The following is a 16469-nucleotide window of genomic DNA, read 5'->3' on the forward strand; positions in this document are numbered from 1 at the left end:
TGAATATTCACTGATAATCGTGAGTCTACAATGTTGTATGTGCCATGTCGTGTTTCAGTAAGAAGGACACAAAGCCATTTGTGCGTTCGGTATATCGCGCACTCTCTCCAGGTCTCCTGTGTGGAGCGCATGCATCTCGCCACACTATACTGATCCTTAACAAATTGTCATGTCAAAAACAAATATGTCACATCACATGCAATGGGTCAACTCTGGACATTTGGGTCATGTTGGGCAGATAAAATGTATTATGCTCACTTTGTTAAAGATGGAGGCCGTCGCCCAAGTGATATTAATGTGTGTTGAGAATCCTTGTAACCTGGGGCTTGGTTTTGGGATTAAGCCTTTCCCACCCTTTTTGATGTGGAGCGGTGCAATCCAATCATGCCTCAGAGAAGTGACTTTGTATTAGAGACTTCCCTATTTTGTATATTGGATTAAAGGTTGTGAAGCTACACTATAAAATGGGGGCAGAAGGGAGCTTGTGCTCTTGGTTCCTGGGATGATTAGAGGAGAGAGCAGAGCAGAGAGCAGAAGGAGGCCACGTGGAGTAGGCCAGGAGAAGCAGCCAAGAAGGCGGAGTGCTGAGTGAGATGCCAGTTTGTGTAGAGTTTGTATTTGGGATAAGGAAGGAGATGGGGAACTGAGGAGAATAAGGCTGGTGAGCTAGAAACCTTTGATTCTAGGAAACTCGGATAAGTCAGTGGCTTTGTGAGCACTGAATGTGAGTGGGTTTTGGAGCCCAGTGTGTATTTTTACTTGCCCGCCGGGTGCAAGCTAGAATTAAAGACTATGGCCCACTAGTTTGTGGCTCCGTTGTTTCTTTACCGACTGTCCGAATCCAATGCGAACCTGCATGGGCCGGGCTGCTCTGATGGTGGCCCTGGCTTCTAGCTTTACAGGTCATCAATGGATCAAATACAGACATTTACAGATTAGTCTTTCAATATCAAAAAGGAGGACACTTTTTTGTTTTGCATTTTTCCAAAGCTGGAAATGGGGAGGCAGTCAGAGAGACTCCCACATGCGCCCGACCGGGATCCACCCGGCATGCCCACCAGGGAGTGATGCTCTGTCCCTCTGGGGCATCGCTCTGTTGCATCCAGAGCCATCCTAGCGCCTGAGGCAGAGGCCACAGAGCCATCCTCAGCGCCGGGCCATCTTTGCTCCAGTGGAGCCTTGGCTGCGGGAGGGGAAGAGAAAGACAGAGAGGAAGGAGAGGGGAAGGGGTGGAGAAACAGATGGGCGCTTCTCCTGTGTGCCCTGGCTGGGAATTGAACCTGGGACTCCTGCATGCCAGGCCGACGCTCTACCACTGAGCCAACCGGCCAGGGCCGGAGGACACTTTTTGAGGGAGGACAAAACTTATGACAGGAGGACTGTCCTAAAGGAGAACAATTGGTCACATTAATAAATAGAATGGTCCACTGTTGGGCAGATAAAATGTATTATGCTCACTTTGTTAAAGAGGCCATTGCCCAGGTGATATTAATGTGTGTTGGGGTGGGCTAAAGGCAGGGAGAATCCTTGTAGCCTGGGGCTTGGTTTTGGGATTAAGCCTTTCCTACCCTTTTTGATGTAGGGCGGTACAATCCAATCATGCCTCAGAGAAGTGACTTTGTATTAGAGACTTCCCTGTTTTGTATATTGGATTAAGAGTTTGGATTGCTACACTATAAAATGGGGACGAAGTGGGAGCTTGGGCTCTTGGTTCCTGAGATAATCATTAGAAGAGAGAGCAGAGGAGAGCAGAGAAAGGCCACGTGGAGGAGGCCAGGAGAAGCAGCCAAGATGGTGGAATGCTGAGTGAGAAGCCAATTTGGGCAGAGTTTGTATCTGGGATAAGGAAAGGAGATGGGGAACAGAGGTGAATAAGTCTGGTGAGCTAGAAACCTTTGATTCTAGGAAACTCGGATAAGTCAGTAGCTTTGTGAGCACTGAATGTGACTGGGTTTTGGAGCCCAGTGTGTATTTTTACTTGCCCGCCGGGTGCAAAGCTAGAATTAAAGACTATGGCCCACCAGTTCTTGGCTCCGCTGTTTCTTTGCCGACTGTCCGAATCCAATGCGAACCTGCAAGGGCTGGGCTGCTCCGATAGTGGCCCTGGCTGTGGCTCCTGGCTTTACATCCACCGTTTTCTGGCTCCACAGTTCCTTTACCATCTTCCCGAATCCAATGAGAACCTGCATGGCCACCATGGCAATGGCCACTTGCCTTACAGAAGGCAAAACAAATTTTGTCAAATATGATATTACAGAGTAATTAATCAAACTACAAATTGAGACCTTTGGCATTATTGAATCAGAAGTAAAAAATATATTTTAAAATGCTAAAGAATAATACTTGAGAAAGTTTCTTTACTTCATAAAAGCAAAGTATTTTTAAAATGTATTTTTTGAGATATAATTGATATTCAAAATGTATAATTTTAAGGTGTACAACATGTTGACTTGGTACATTTACATACTGCAATATGTTTTTGACAGTAACCAACACATCTATTACACCACACAATTATTTCTTTTTTGTGATAGGTACAGTTAAGAGCTAGTGTTGGTCAAATAAGTTTGTAAATATAATATATATGTTTGCTTGCTTATAGTTTGCATTGGGTGTAGGGGACAGGCTGTAAGCAAGCAGGGTCGTTACAGCCTAAGGCTTAGTTTTAAGACTAAGCTTTTCCCCACACCCTTGACTGTTGCATGATAGGGGGTGGTGCACTCTCATGAGAAATCCCATTATGCCTCAGATAAGTGACTTTGTATCAGAGACTTCCTTGTTTGTATATTGGATTAAAGGTTTTGATTTCTACACTATAAAATGGGGCAGAGGAGTCCATGCTGGAGGAGAGCAGAGAAAGGCCACATGGAGGAGAGGAGAAGCAGTCAAGATGGCAGAGTGCTGAAGGAGAAGCCAGTTTGTGTAGAGTTTGTGCAGAGAGAAGGAGATGGGGAACAGAGGTGAATAAGGCTGGTGAGGTACAAACCTTTGATTCTAGAAAACTCGGATAAGTCAGAGTGGCTTTGGGAGCCCTGAATGGAAAGGGAAGGGTTTTCCCACTGTGTATATTTCTTGCCTGCCTGGTGCAAGCTAGGATTAAAGCTAATGGCCCACCAGTTCTTGGCTCCATTGTTTTATTACTGTCTGTCTGAATCAAATGCAAGCCAACATGGGCCAGGTGGCTGTGATGGTGGTCGTGGCTACTGGTTTTACAGCTAGTATCTTAGCAACTTTGAAGTTTATAATACAGTAATGTGAAAGTAAACTATTTTTATATTTTCACAGCATGTTTAGGAAACTGATTATATTGAGTTTTAGAAAAGAAAACCTAGAATAAATTGCCAACACGAATTATACAGTGTGTCCGTAAAGTCATGGTGCACTTTTGACCCGTCACAGGAAAGCAACAAAAGACGACAGAAATGTGAAATCGGCACCAAATAAAAGGAAAACTCTCCTGACCAGGTGGTGGCGCAGTGGATGGAGTGTCGAAATGGGATGCGGAAGACCCAGGTTCGAGACCCTGAGGTTGCCAGCTTGAGCCCAGCTCATCTGGTTTGAGCAGAAGCTTACCAGCTTGAGCCAAAGGTTGCTGGCTCGAGCAATGGGTTACTTGGTCTGCTGAAGGCCCGCGGTCAAGGCACATATGAGAAAGCAATCAATGAACAACTAAGGTGCCATAACAAAAAACTGATGATTGATGCTTCTCATCTCTCTCTGTTCCTGTCTGTCCCTATCTATCCCTTTCTCTGTCTCTAAATAAATAAATAAAATCTTTTTTTTTTTAAAAAAAGGAAAACTCTCCCAGTTTCCGTAGGATGATGTGTCAGCATGTGCACATGCACAGATGATGACGTAACACCATGTATACAGCGGAGCAGCCCATAGCCATGCCAGTCGAGATGTGGATGGTACAGAGGAAAGTTCAGTGTGTTCTGTGGTTCGCTAAATTCGAATCCGTGACCAAAGTGCAACGTGAATATCGGTGCGTTTATTGGCCGGGAATCGAACCCGGGCCTCCCACGTGGCAGGCGAGAATTCTACCACTGAACCGAATATCAGTGCATTTATAATGAAGCGCCACCACATAGGAATAATATTACCCGGTGGGATAAGCATTTGAAGGAAACCGGCAGTTTGGTGGAGAAACCCCATTCTGGTAGGCCATCAGTCAGTGATGAGTCTATAGAGGCTATACAGGATAGCTACCTAAGGAGCCCTAAAAAATCTGTGCATGAGCCCACATCAAATTGCACTAAATAGGTACGAAACTGGGAGAGTTTTCCTTTTATTTGGTGCAGATTTCACATTTCTATCGACTTTTGTTGCTTTCCTATGACTGGTCAAAAATGCACCATGACTTTTTTTTTTTACAGAGACAGAGAGAGAGTCAGAGAGAGGGACAGATAGGGATAGGCAGACAGAAACAGAGAGAGATGAGAAGCATCAATTATTAGTTTTTCATTGCGACACCTTAGCATTGATTGCTTTCTCATATGTGCCTTAACTGTGGGCCTTCAGCAAACTGAGTAACCTCTTGCTCGAGCCAGCGACCTTGGGTTCAAGCTGGTGAGCTTTGCTCAAACCAGATGAGCCTGCACTCAAGGTGGCGACCTCAGGGTCTTGAACCTGGGTCCTCCGCATCCCAGTCCGATGCTCTATCCACTGTGCTACCACCTGGTCAGGCAGTGCACCATGACTTTACGGACACACTGTACATCAACTATAATGTATAAAAAACACATACATGTGGCCCTGGCCGGTTGGCTCAGCGGTAGAGCGTCAGCCTGGCGTGCGGGGGACCTGGGTTTGATTCCCGGCCAGGGCACATAGGAGAAGCGCCCATTTGCTTCTCCACCCCCCCTACTTCCTCTCTGTCTCTCTCTTCCCCTCCTGCAGCCAAGGCTCCATTGGAGCAAAGATGGCCCAGGCGCTGGGGATGGCTCCTTGGCCTTTGCCCCAGGCGCTAGAGTGGCTCTGGTCGCGGCAGAGCGACGCCCCGGAGGGGCAGAGCATCGCTCCTGGTGGGCGTGCCGGGTGGATCCCGGTCGGGCGCATGTGGGAATCTGTCTGACTGTCTCTCCTCGTTTCCAGCTTCAGAAAAATACAAAAAAAAAATACATACATGTGATTTCATATGGTCTGACATTTGTAGGGATTCCACTGCTCATGATTGTGGCCAATACAACAAATAATGTGGAATACCTCACTCAGAAGTAGAGGCCTATTTTGCGGCAATGTTAACTTGTGAATACAGTTTATGTGTCTGTATCAGAGGACCTGAGTTACTAAAGATAAAATCGTTTACACACAAAAAGAAATCCCACTAGTTGTCTGAGAATCTAAAGGTAAATACAAAATAGGCCATATACTCTGGTAGATAACCAGCTTTAACCAGGTCGGCAGTATATTTGGTTTTCTTTTTCTTTAAGATTTTATTTAGCTTAACTGGTGTGGGCAGAATGGATAGAGCATCGACCTGGGATTCTGAGGTCCCAGTTTTTTTTTTTTTAATTTATTTATTCATTTTAGAGAGGAGAGAAGGGGGGGGGAGAGAGAGATAGAGAGAAGGGGGAGGAGCAGGAAGCATCAACTCCCATATGTGCCTTGACCAGGCAAGCCAGGGTTTTGAACCGGCAACCTCAGTGTTTCCAGGTTGACGCTTTATCCACTGCGCCACCACAGGTCAGGCTGAGGTCCCAGTTTTGAAACCCTGAGGTTGTCAGCTTGAGTTTAGGCTCATCAGATTGAGCATGGGGTCGGTGGCTTGAGTCTGGGATCATCGACATGATTCCATCGTGGCTGGCTTGAGCCCAAAGGTCACTGGCTTGAGCAAGGGGTCACTGACTCAGCTAGAGCCCCACAGTCAAGGCACATATGAGAAGCAATCAACGAACAACTAAAGTGATACAACTACAAGTTGATGCTTTTCATCTGTGTGTGTGTGTGTGTGTGTATCTTTCGCAGAAAAAAAAATTTTATATAATGATTTTTTAGAGAGAAGGGGGGAGGAGTGGGAATTATCAACTTGTCATAGTTGCCTTTTTTTTTTTTTTTCTTTTCCAAGTGAGAAGAGGGGAGATAGACAGACTCCTGCATGCACCCAGCCAGGATCCACCCACCAACCCCTATCTGGGCCATGCTCGCAAACTATCTACTTTTACAATAGTATCTGAGGCAGAGGCTTGATGGAGCCATCCTCAGCACCCCAGGCTGATGTGTTGGAACTAATTGAGCAGGAAGGGAAGAGACAGGGAAAGAAATGAATGGAGAAGCAGATGGTTACTTCTGCGTGCCCTGACTGGGAATTGAACCTAGGACATCCATACTCTGGGCCAACGGTTTACCAATGAGCCAAAAGGCCAGGGCAGTAGCTGCTTCTGTTATGTGCCTTGACCCGCAAAGCCTGGGGTTTGACCCAGATTACATGTTGATGCTCTGTCCACTGTGCCACCACAGATCAGGCTATTACTGCATGTTTTCTCCCAATTTAAGCCAATTAGCATATGCCACCATATATAGTATATTTATTAGGGGTATGGATGTGAGTGGGGCAGTAGGCAGGTTTTTCACAAGTAACACAATGTACGGTAATATGGGCAATGGCTTCACCCATCAAAACCAATTTTTGTTTTGGACCCTGGCTGGTTGGCTCAGCGGTAGAGCGTCGGTGTAGCGTGCGGAGGACCCGGGTTCGATTCCCGGCCAGGGCACACAGGAGAAGCGCCCATTTGCTTCTCCACCCCTCCGCCAGGCCTTCCTTTCTGTCTCTCTCTTCCCCTCCCGCAGCCAAGGCTCCATTGGAGCAAAGATGGCCCGAGCGCTGGGGATGGCTCCTTGGCCTCTGCCCCAGGCGCTAGAGTGGCTCTGGTCGCAACATGGCGATGCCCCGGATGGGCAGAGCATCGCCCCCTGGTGGGCAGAGCGTCGCCCCCGGGGCATCCTGGTCTGGCGCATGCAGGAGTCTGTCTGACTGTCTCTCCCTGTTTCCAGCTTCAGAAAAATGCAAAAAAACCCCACCAATTTTTGTTTTGGTTTTTAACCCTATCATCTCTCCAGACCAAATTGACAGGCAGCTTAATAAAGTTTTGTGGAAGATGTATTGTAAGAAAAACATCAGGTTTGACAAACTTAGAGCACTTTTATTGTACTGGGTTTCAAAAGAGGAGCGAAGGGGAGAACTCACATGTGACCCTGTGTTGTCCTCGATGTTCTGCTAATAAAGAGAATAGAAATGAGTGCTTTAAAGCAGTGTGGAAACTAGTTCTAAAACTTTGGATTCTATCTTTAGAGGTTTTGAAAAGCCAAAGCTTTGTTTGAACACCCGCCATGACTAAGCCTAGTGGAATATTTTATAATTTCTTGTGAATTCTTGTGCTCTCTTTCACAAGGAGGAAAGTGTGCAGGGAGGATGGTGAAACCCTTAATTTTCTGGAGGCGCTGGAGTGCAATGCAGGGGAATGAGAGAGAAGGGCCAATTATCTCCCCTTTTCTTCACATTGGCCCATTTAGGGATTAAAGGCATTTGAATTAGAGATCGCAGAGAACGGTACCTGCAACAAGCACAAGAACCTACGCGACGGATTACCAAGACAAACCACCACCACTGGGGGCGTGGGTGGTTTCTTTCCAAGAGACGACCCCGGGAAGGGCAAGTGGTCACCGCCAGGGGGCAGAGCCGCTTCCCCGCGAGGCGCCCACCCGCGGTGCGCGCACGCGAGGCTTCCCACCGCGCCTGCGCCGACGATGGATGCTGGCTCGCCTTTCCCCGACGCCCCGCCGTCCCGGCCGGGGTGAAAAACTGCGTGACACGCAGCGAGCGTGGCGGCCATCTTCGTCTTCAGGGCACGTCAGCTGAGCCCGTTAGGGCTGAAGAGGAGCGTTGCGCAAGCGCGCCCAAGACAGTCGCAGGTAACTCCCATCTGACGGGTGAGGCGTCGCCGTCGTCGCCGGAAGTTTGGCGTTTGTGCGCCGCGGGGGAGGCGGCGGTCGCGGCAGAAGCAGCTGAGTGTCTCCCCGGTACCCGGATGTGAGGTGGGCGGCCGGCTCGTTTTGGACCCTCGGCCAGGAGTGGGGAAGGTACGCGAGCCTCCCGACCGTCCCCGCTGCGTGTTGTCGCGCCGCCTGCCTCCTCGTTTCCCTTCAGCCTGCCCCTCCGCGAGCTGGACGGCTCCCTCCTTCCTGTCCCACGTCCGTGCCGTTTTGCCTCGCACGCCTCTTCCTACTGCTTCGGTCCCGGCACGCCGTCTCCGGAGGTAGGCGAACCACCCCGAGCGTGCAGCGCCCGGCCGTCGCGCCACCTGCTGCTGCTAGCGGGGCGGTCAGCGGCTGCGGGGGCCGGGGCTGCGGACAGGGTCCCTGGTCCCCACCGCCCCGAGGTGCCTGCCTGCAGCCTCTGCGACCGCGGGGGCGGTGTCCGCGCTGGCCAGCAGGTGGCCCCGGGCCCGGTTCCCGCCCCCCGCCCCGGCCGCTCGCCTGCGCTGCGGTCCCCGCGGCTGGCTCCGTGCCCCCGCCGCCGTCCGCTCGCCCGGCCTGAACCCGGAGGCCTCTGCAGGCTGCGGGCCGGGATGTGGGCGTCTGGGAATCAGTCTTCAGCCGGGAGGGGAGCGGTGGCCCGGGTCCAAGGTCATGGAGTAATTCGGGTTGGATGTGAGGGTCTGGGCAGGTAGAGCTCCTGTGGAGTACGTTGAGGTGCAGTGAGAGGTGCGAGGAAGTTTACAGAGATGCGAGCAGAAGGAAATTGGGTTTTGTCATTATTTATGACTTGATAACGGGGGTTTGTTTTCCTGGGGCAGAAAGTCCAAAAAATAGAGGACTCTCCCACGGCTTGCCCCCCCCCCCCCCCATCCCTCTAAACGTGGAGTTCTGAAAACTCAGCGCATACAGTATATTGGGGAGGGGGGAGAAGGAAGGAGTTAAATCACTGAGATTTGAGAAGTACATGTTTTTTGTAGCACTTAGCTGAAATAGGATACTTTCAGGAGGAAGTGATTGCAGTATACAGTATTTAAATATTATGAAATGATATTTCAATAAATAATTGGCTTTTGCAGGAACGAATAAAATAACGCTACCTAGTAAAATAGTAGGATGTGGGTTTTCCCCACCTAAATATGAATTTTTAAAAAACTGGGTAAAACACTGGTTTCAGTTTAAAATAGTCTGGTTGCAGTGAACTTTGCTGTATTTACTCTTTCTTCTGATTTGGTCCTTAGTTTGTTTTACACAGGGTCCCAACACTAGTGGAACTTTTTTAATTGGAAAAAGCTGAAAATTCTCACCATGGAATTAGATGTGAGAGTAGTAGGGTGAAAGGTGCTTATGCTTAATTTGGAAGCTGCAAATTCAGGCCTTGCAACATGTGAGGAAATAATAAAACAAAATAGGAAAACTAATGGAGGCACTTTATTCTTTTAGGCAGAATGCAGTGTATGGCCTTAGGTCAGATGTGGGACTTTTAAAATCGTACTCTTCTTAACAAAATTTGTCCTGACTCATGAGCTTTTGCCCACCTTAATCATTCCTGGCCAAGGAAATTGTGATGTCGTTCCTCATTCATCAGCATTATAGTTGTGTAGTGAACATCAATTTTTTTTTTTTTAAAAAACCAGCCACATACAAGGTTGTGCACTAGGCATTTAAATCAATAAATTACGTATCCAGAAGAACTGAAAAAGGACCTTAATTAATGAATGCCAATAACCCCCTTTACTAGATGGCCGTTTTTAGCTTGGTAATTTATTACAGGTCAGAGCATATTGTATTTATTCTAATGAGGTGACTAGCATTGCAAAATTCAAAGTAATGGATTCTTAAATAAATACTTTTTCATGACTTTTATAAGCAGGTTTGTTTTCACTGAATTCTTTGAATAACCTGAGATGATCAGAGGTTTAGATGGTTAAAAACCAATTGCAGTAACATTGTTATCAAAATTGTTAATATCCTTTGAAGCCCAGACTGTTTTCTGTGCATCGGGTTTTATTATTATTTTTTTTATTTTGGCACAGTGAAAGTTCTTTGGCTCTCTTTCTGCATTAAGTTCTGTGTTATAGCTACACTAAATTACTCTAAGTTACTTTTGGCAAATGCAACACTCTGTTAAGCCAACTATGCTGTCTTTTCTTTTGTGAGGGGGCTATATCTTATGCTTAACTGGATTACAGTACATCTGAAAAAAAGCAATATTCATGTTTTCTGCACTCTTCAGCTTACTCTAAACACTTAATGTCTGTATGTGAGAGTCACGAAGATACTTCAGGATATAAATAAAAACGGAGCATTAACTATTGCTTTAATGTAGTGGTTCTCAAACTCTTTCATCAGGATCCCTTTTACACTCTTAGAAATTATGTAGGACTCCAAAAAGCTTTGTTTATATGGGTTATATATATTGATAGTTACTGTATTTGAATTGCAATATACTTACTAATTCATTAAAGAATAGTAAACTAATTACAGGTTAATATAAATAACATTTTATTAGGAAAATAACTACTTTCCAAAACAAAAAAATTTAGTTGAAGAATGGCAACTGTTAGAGATTTACATTTTTGAGATTTACATTTTTGTAAATCTCTTAACATTTGGCCTAATAGAATTCAGCTGGATTCTCCTATCAGCTTCTGCATTCTCTATTGTTGTTACCTGTTGTGCTGGTTGAAATATATGAAGAAAATCCAGCATCACTGTTGGGAGGAGTACTTTAATAACTTTTTCAGATAGATTTTGCATCAAAATTCAACAAGTGGTAATCTCTTTCCTTTTTTGAGAGAGATGGGGAAACAGCGAGAGAGATGAGAAAAAGCAACTCATAGTTGCGGCACCCTAGTTATTCATTATTACTTTCTCATATGTGCCTTTACTGGGGGGCTCCAGTGGAGCCAGTGACCCCTTACTCAAAGGGTCAGCAACCTTGGGCTCATGCCAGTGACTTTGGGCTCATGTGTATGTTCCCACGCTCAAGCTGGTGACCCTGTGCTCCAATTGGTCAACCCACACTCAAGCTGGCGACCTTGGGGTTTTGAACCTGAGTCCTAAGCGTCCCAGGTTGATGCTCTATCCACTGTACCATTGCCTGGTCAGGCTAAATGGTAATTTCTTAAAGGTTAGTTGCAATGTGGAATCTGAAACCATATCTATTTCCTTTTCTTACAATATTGCATTAAAATTCATTGGTCTGTTTTGCACTTCTCATTGATCTTTTACCTGGAAGGGTCTCTGAAATCCTCAAGGTCCCTTATCACATTTAGAAAACCACCTTAATGTAAATAATAGAATAGTTTAGAATTAATACGGTATTGTAGCTGAAAGGGATTATGATAATATGGAAATGGAGTTGTCAACTAGTTTAAGTGAAACTAGGAGAACTTGTAAATTTAAAAAAATCTTTTTATCAAAAATGTTATTGTATCTATTAATTATTATATATATTATAGCTAATACTTAATAAGTGCATATGCTGTGGCAGGAGCTGTTTTAAGGACTTGATACTATATTTGGAAATGTTTCTGTTATGTCTGTCATCTTTAATGATGGTTAAGAGAAAGTCAAATATAATTAAACTTATTTATTTTATTTTCTATAGATAGTAAAGTATTTATTTATTTTTTACAGAGACATAGAGTCAAAGAGAGGGATAGATAGAGACAGACAGGAATGGAGAGAGATGAGAAGCATCAATTATCAGTTTTTCGTTGTGACACTTTAGTTGTTCATTGATTGCTTTCATATGTGCCTTGACCGTGGGCCTTCAGTAGACCGAGTAACCCCTTGCTCAAGCCAGCGGCCTTGAGTCCAAGCTGGTGAGCTTTGCACAAGCCAGATGAGCCTGTGCTCAAGCTGGTGACCTCAGGATCTCTAACCTGGATCTTCCACATCCCAGGCTGACGCTCTGTGCACTGCGTCACTGCCTGGTCAGGCTATAAAGTCTTTCTGTCATATTTGAAGATTCTAGCCAGGACAGTTAGGCAAGAAAAAGAAATAAAGGCATCCAGAAAGAAAAGGAATAAACTATTTCTATTTATGCTTTTATATAGAATGACATGCTTTTATATGTAGAAAATCCTAAGGAATCCACAAAATGTTATTAGAACTAATAAATGAATCTAGCAGGGTTATAGGATACAAGGTCAACTTACAAATATCAGTTGTATTTCTGTATATTACCCAGAACCATCCAAAAAGGAAATTAAGAAAACAATTCCTTTTATGCCTGACCTGTGTTGATGCAGTGTATAGAGCATCAACTTAGGACACTGAGATCCCAGGTTAGAAACCCCCAGGGTGGCCTGACCTGTGGTGGCGCAGTGGGATAAAGCGTCGACCTGGAACACTGAGGTCGCCGGTTCGAAACCTTGGGCTTGCCTGGTCAAGGCACATATGGGAGTTGATGCTTCCTGCTCCTTCCCCTTCTCTCTCTCTCTGTCTCTCTCTCTCTCTCCTCTTCTCTAAAAAAAAAAAAAAAAAAAATCAATAAATAAAATATTAAAAAAAAAAAAAAAAAAAAAAGAAACTCCCAGGGTTGCTGATGTGAGTGCAGGCTCACTGACCTGCTGGCTTGAGCTAGGGACCATTGGCTCAGGTGGACCACCCCAGTTAAGGCAAATATAAGGAGCAAACAACTAAAGTGATGCAACTACGATTTGATGCTTCTCATCTCTCACCCTTCCTGTTTGTTTCTCTCTGGCTAAAAAAGAAAAAGAAGAAAATAATTCCTTTTACAATAAAATAAAGAATAAAGTGCAGTAGGTCCTTGATAATATTTTGTTTAATGTAGCTTTGTTGTTATGTTGATGGGGTGCCGCAGTAACTTAACATTTTTTTTTTTTGTGACAGAGAGGAACAAATAGGGACAGACAGGAAAAGAGAGATGAGAAGCATCAATTCTTCGTTGTGGCACCTTAGTTGTTCATTGATTGCTTTCTCATATGTGCCTTGATGGAGGGGCTACAGCAAGACCGAGTGACCCCTTGCTCAAGCCAGTGACCTCGGGGTTTCAAACCTGGGTTTTCTGCATCCCAGTCTGACACTCTGTCCACTGCGCCACTGCCGGGTTAGGCTTAATTCTTGTTTTTTATAAGAGTAAGCCTATATCTGTGATAAAAGAGGTTTCATTTGCATTGTTTTGCTTAATGTCACAGACTCTATTGACGATGTTAAGCAAGGACTTACTGTATTTAGGAATAAATTTAACAAAAGTACAAGGCTTGGCCCTGGCTGGTTGGCCCAGTGTGTGTAAGTCCTGGGTTTGATTCCCGGCCAGGGCACACAAGGAGAAGTACACATCTGCTTCTCCACCCCTCCCCCTCTCCTTCCTCTCTGTCTCTCTCTTCCCCTCCCGCAGCCAAGGCTCCATTGGAGCCAAGTGGGCCAAGGCGCTGAGGATGGCTCCATGGCCTCTGCCTCAGGCTCCAGTTGCAATGGAGCAACACCCCAGATGGGCAGAGCATCGTCCCCTAGTGGGCATGCTGGGTGGATCCTGGTCAGGCATATGTGGGATTTGACTTTCTGTCTCCTCATTTCTCATTTCAGAAAGATAAAAAAAAATACAAAAAAAAAGTGTAAGGCTTGACGCTGAAAATTATAAAACATCACTTAAAATATTAAAGATACCCTAAGTAGATGAAAAGATATTCATTATGTAAGGATTGTAAGACTTACTGTTAATATGGCACTATTCTACACATTGATCTACTGATTCATTGCAATCTATGTCAAAATTCTAGCTGCCTTTTTTTGTAGAAGTTGACATGCTGGTCCTAAAATTCATACAGAATAGTCAAAATAACCTTGAAAAAGAATAACAAAGTTGAGGGACTCACAATTCCTAATTTAAAAGCTTACTACAGCCTGACCTGTGGTGGCACCGTAGACAAGGCATCAAGGCAGGGGTCCCCAAACTACGCCCTGCGGGCCACATGCAGCCCCCTGAGGCCATTTATCCGGCCTCCACCGCACTTCCGGAAAGGGCACCTCTTTCATTGGTGGTCAGTGAGAGGAGCACATTGACCATCTCATTAGCCAAAAGCAGGCCCATAGTTCCCATTGAAATACTTGTCAGTTTGATTTAAATTTACTTGTTCTTTATTTTATTTTTATTTTTATTTATTTTTTTATTTTTTTTATTTTTATTTTTTCATTTTTCTGAAGCTGGAAACAGGGAGAGACAGTCAGACAGACTCCCGCATGCGCCGACCGGGATCCACCCGGCACGCCCACCAGGGGCGGTGCTCTGCCCCCCAGGGGGCGATGCTCTGCCTATCCTGGGCGTCGCCATGTTGTGACCAGAGCCACTCTAGCGCCTGAGGCAGAGGCCACAGAGCCATGCCCAGCGCCCGGGCCATCTCTGCTCCAATGGAGCCTTGGCTGCGGGAGGGGAAGAGAGAGACAGAGAGGAAAGCGCGGCGGAGGGGTGGAGAAGCAAATGGGCGCTTCTCCTGTGTGCCCTGGCCGGGAATCGAACCCGGGTCCTCCGCACGCTAGGCCGACGCTCTACCGCTGAGCCAACCGGCCAGGGCTTGTTCTTTATTTTAAATATTGTATTTGTTCACGTTTTGTTTTTTTACTTTAAAATAAGATATGTGCAGTGTGCATAGAGATTTGTTCATAGTTTTTTTTTATAGTCCGGCCCTCCAACCAATGGTCTGAGGGACAGTGAACTGGCCCCCTGTGTAAAAGTTTGGGGACCTCTGCATCAAGGCATCGACCTAGAATGCTGAGGTCCCCAGTTAAAGACAGCAGGTTGCCTGGTCAAGGCACATACTGAGAAGCAACTGTGAGTTGATGCTTCCTGCTCCTTCCTCCTCTCTGCTTTTCTTTCTCCTTCTCTCACCTCTCTCTAAAAATCAGTAGATAAAATTAAAAAATAAAATGGCAGTTAAAAAAATTTATAAATAAAATAAATACTTACTACAAAAGGATCCAAGGATATGCCTGACCAGGCGGTGGCACAGTGGATAGAGCGTCGGACTGGGATGCAGAGGACCCGGGTTCGAGACCCCGAGGTCGCCAGCTTGAGTGCAGGCTCATCTGGTTTGAGGAAAAGCCCACCAGCTTGAACCCAGGGTTGCTGGCTCCAGCAAGGGGTTACTCAGTCTGCTGAAGGCCCACGGTCAAGGCATATATGAGAAAGCAATCAATGAACAACTAAGGTGTTGCAACGTGCAATGAAAAACTAATGATTGATGCTTCTCATCTCTCTCTGTTCCTGTCTGTCCCTGTCTATCCCTCTCTCTGACTCACTCTCTGTCTCTATAAAAAATAAATAAATAAATTTACTTGTTCTTTTAAAAAAAAAAAGGATCCAAGGATATACAATGGGGAAAGAACAGTTTCTTCAATGAATAATGTTGGGAAAACTGGAAAGCCACATGGAAAAGAATGAAACTGGACCCCATGTATGACAAAAAAATTAACTAAATTTTTTATGTATTACATAAAAGTTAACTAAAAATGGATTAAAGACCTGAAACCATAAAACTCCTAGAAGAAAATATCAGTAGTAAGCTCCTTGATAACACTGGGGAACAATTTTTTTTTTCATTTTCTGTTGCATGAGGTTTTAGAACTGTTTATATATATTTCTGCATCGCTGATTCCAAATCTGAAATCCGTTTTTTGGTGCATGCTCTAGTTTTTATGCAATTTTCTTTTTTCCTTTTTTTCTTTGTACCCCTCTGAAGCTGGAAATGGGGAGAGACAGCCAGACAGACTCCCGCATGTGCCCGACTGGGATCCACCCGGCACGCCCACCAGGGGCGATGCTCTGCCCACCAGGGGGTGATGCTCTGCCCCTCTGGGGCATTGCTCCGCCGCGACCAGAACCACTCCAGCGCCTGGGGCAGAGGCCAAGGAGCCATCCCCAGCGCCCGGGCCATCTTTGCTCCAGTGGAGCCTCGGCTGCGGGAGGGGAAGAGAGAGACAGAGAGGAAGGGGCGGAGTGGAGAAGCAAATGGGCGCCTCTCCCATGCGCCCCGGCCGGGAATCGAACCTGGGTCCCCCGCACGCCAGGCCAACGCTCCACCACTGAGCCAACTGGCCAGGGCCAGTTTTTATGCAATTTTAATTTCTTTTTGTTACAGTTAATGGCATGCATTGTTTTTTTTTGTTTTTTTTTTTCACGGACAGAGAGAGAGATAGATAGGGACAGACAGGAATGGAGAGAGATGAGAAGCATCAATCATCAGTTTTTCGTTGCGACACCTTAGTTCTTTGATTGCTTTCTCATATGTGCCTTGACTGTGGGGCTACAGCAGACCGAGTAACCCCTTGCTTGAGCCAACGACCTTGAGTCCAAGCTGGTGAACTTTTTGCCCAAGCCAGATGAGCCGGCGCTCAAGCTGGCGACATCAGGGTCTCGAACCTGGGTCCCGCATCCCAGTCCGACGCTGTAACCACTGCGCCACCGCCTGGTCAGGCGGCATGCATTGGTTTTTTATTTTTTTGTATTTTTCTGAAGCTGGATGGGG

At 45.8% G+C, this 16469-nt stretch overlaps 1 protein-coding gene across 8 annotated transcripts in view; it reads left to right on the forward strand.

Annotated features, from left to right (window-relative positions):
• The first annotated feature begins 7177 nt into the window (after nt 1-7177).
• Nucleotides 7178-16469, forward strand: part of ESCO1 (establishment of sister chromatid cohesion N-acetyltransferase 1) — an 82410-nt gene continuing 73118 nt past the window's right edge. For 6 of the 8 annotated variants that reach the window (XR_010727537.1, XM_066247416.1, XM_066247413.1 and 3 more), the window contains exon 1: nt 7918-8255. The gene's annotated coding sequence lies outside the window, so the exon portion shown is untranslated. The other 2 variants (XM_066247415.1, XM_066247414.1) reach the window with 2 other exon arrangements.

Source organism: Saccopteryx bilineata, chromosome 11 (assembly GCF_036850765.1).
Source record: "Saccopteryx bilineata isolate mSacBil1 chromosome 11, mSacBil1_pri_phased_curated, whole genome shotgun sequence".
In the NCBI taxonomy this organism is placed as follows: domain Eukaryota; kingdom Metazoa; phylum Chordata; class Mammalia; order Chiroptera; family Emballonuridae; genus Saccopteryx; species Saccopteryx bilineata.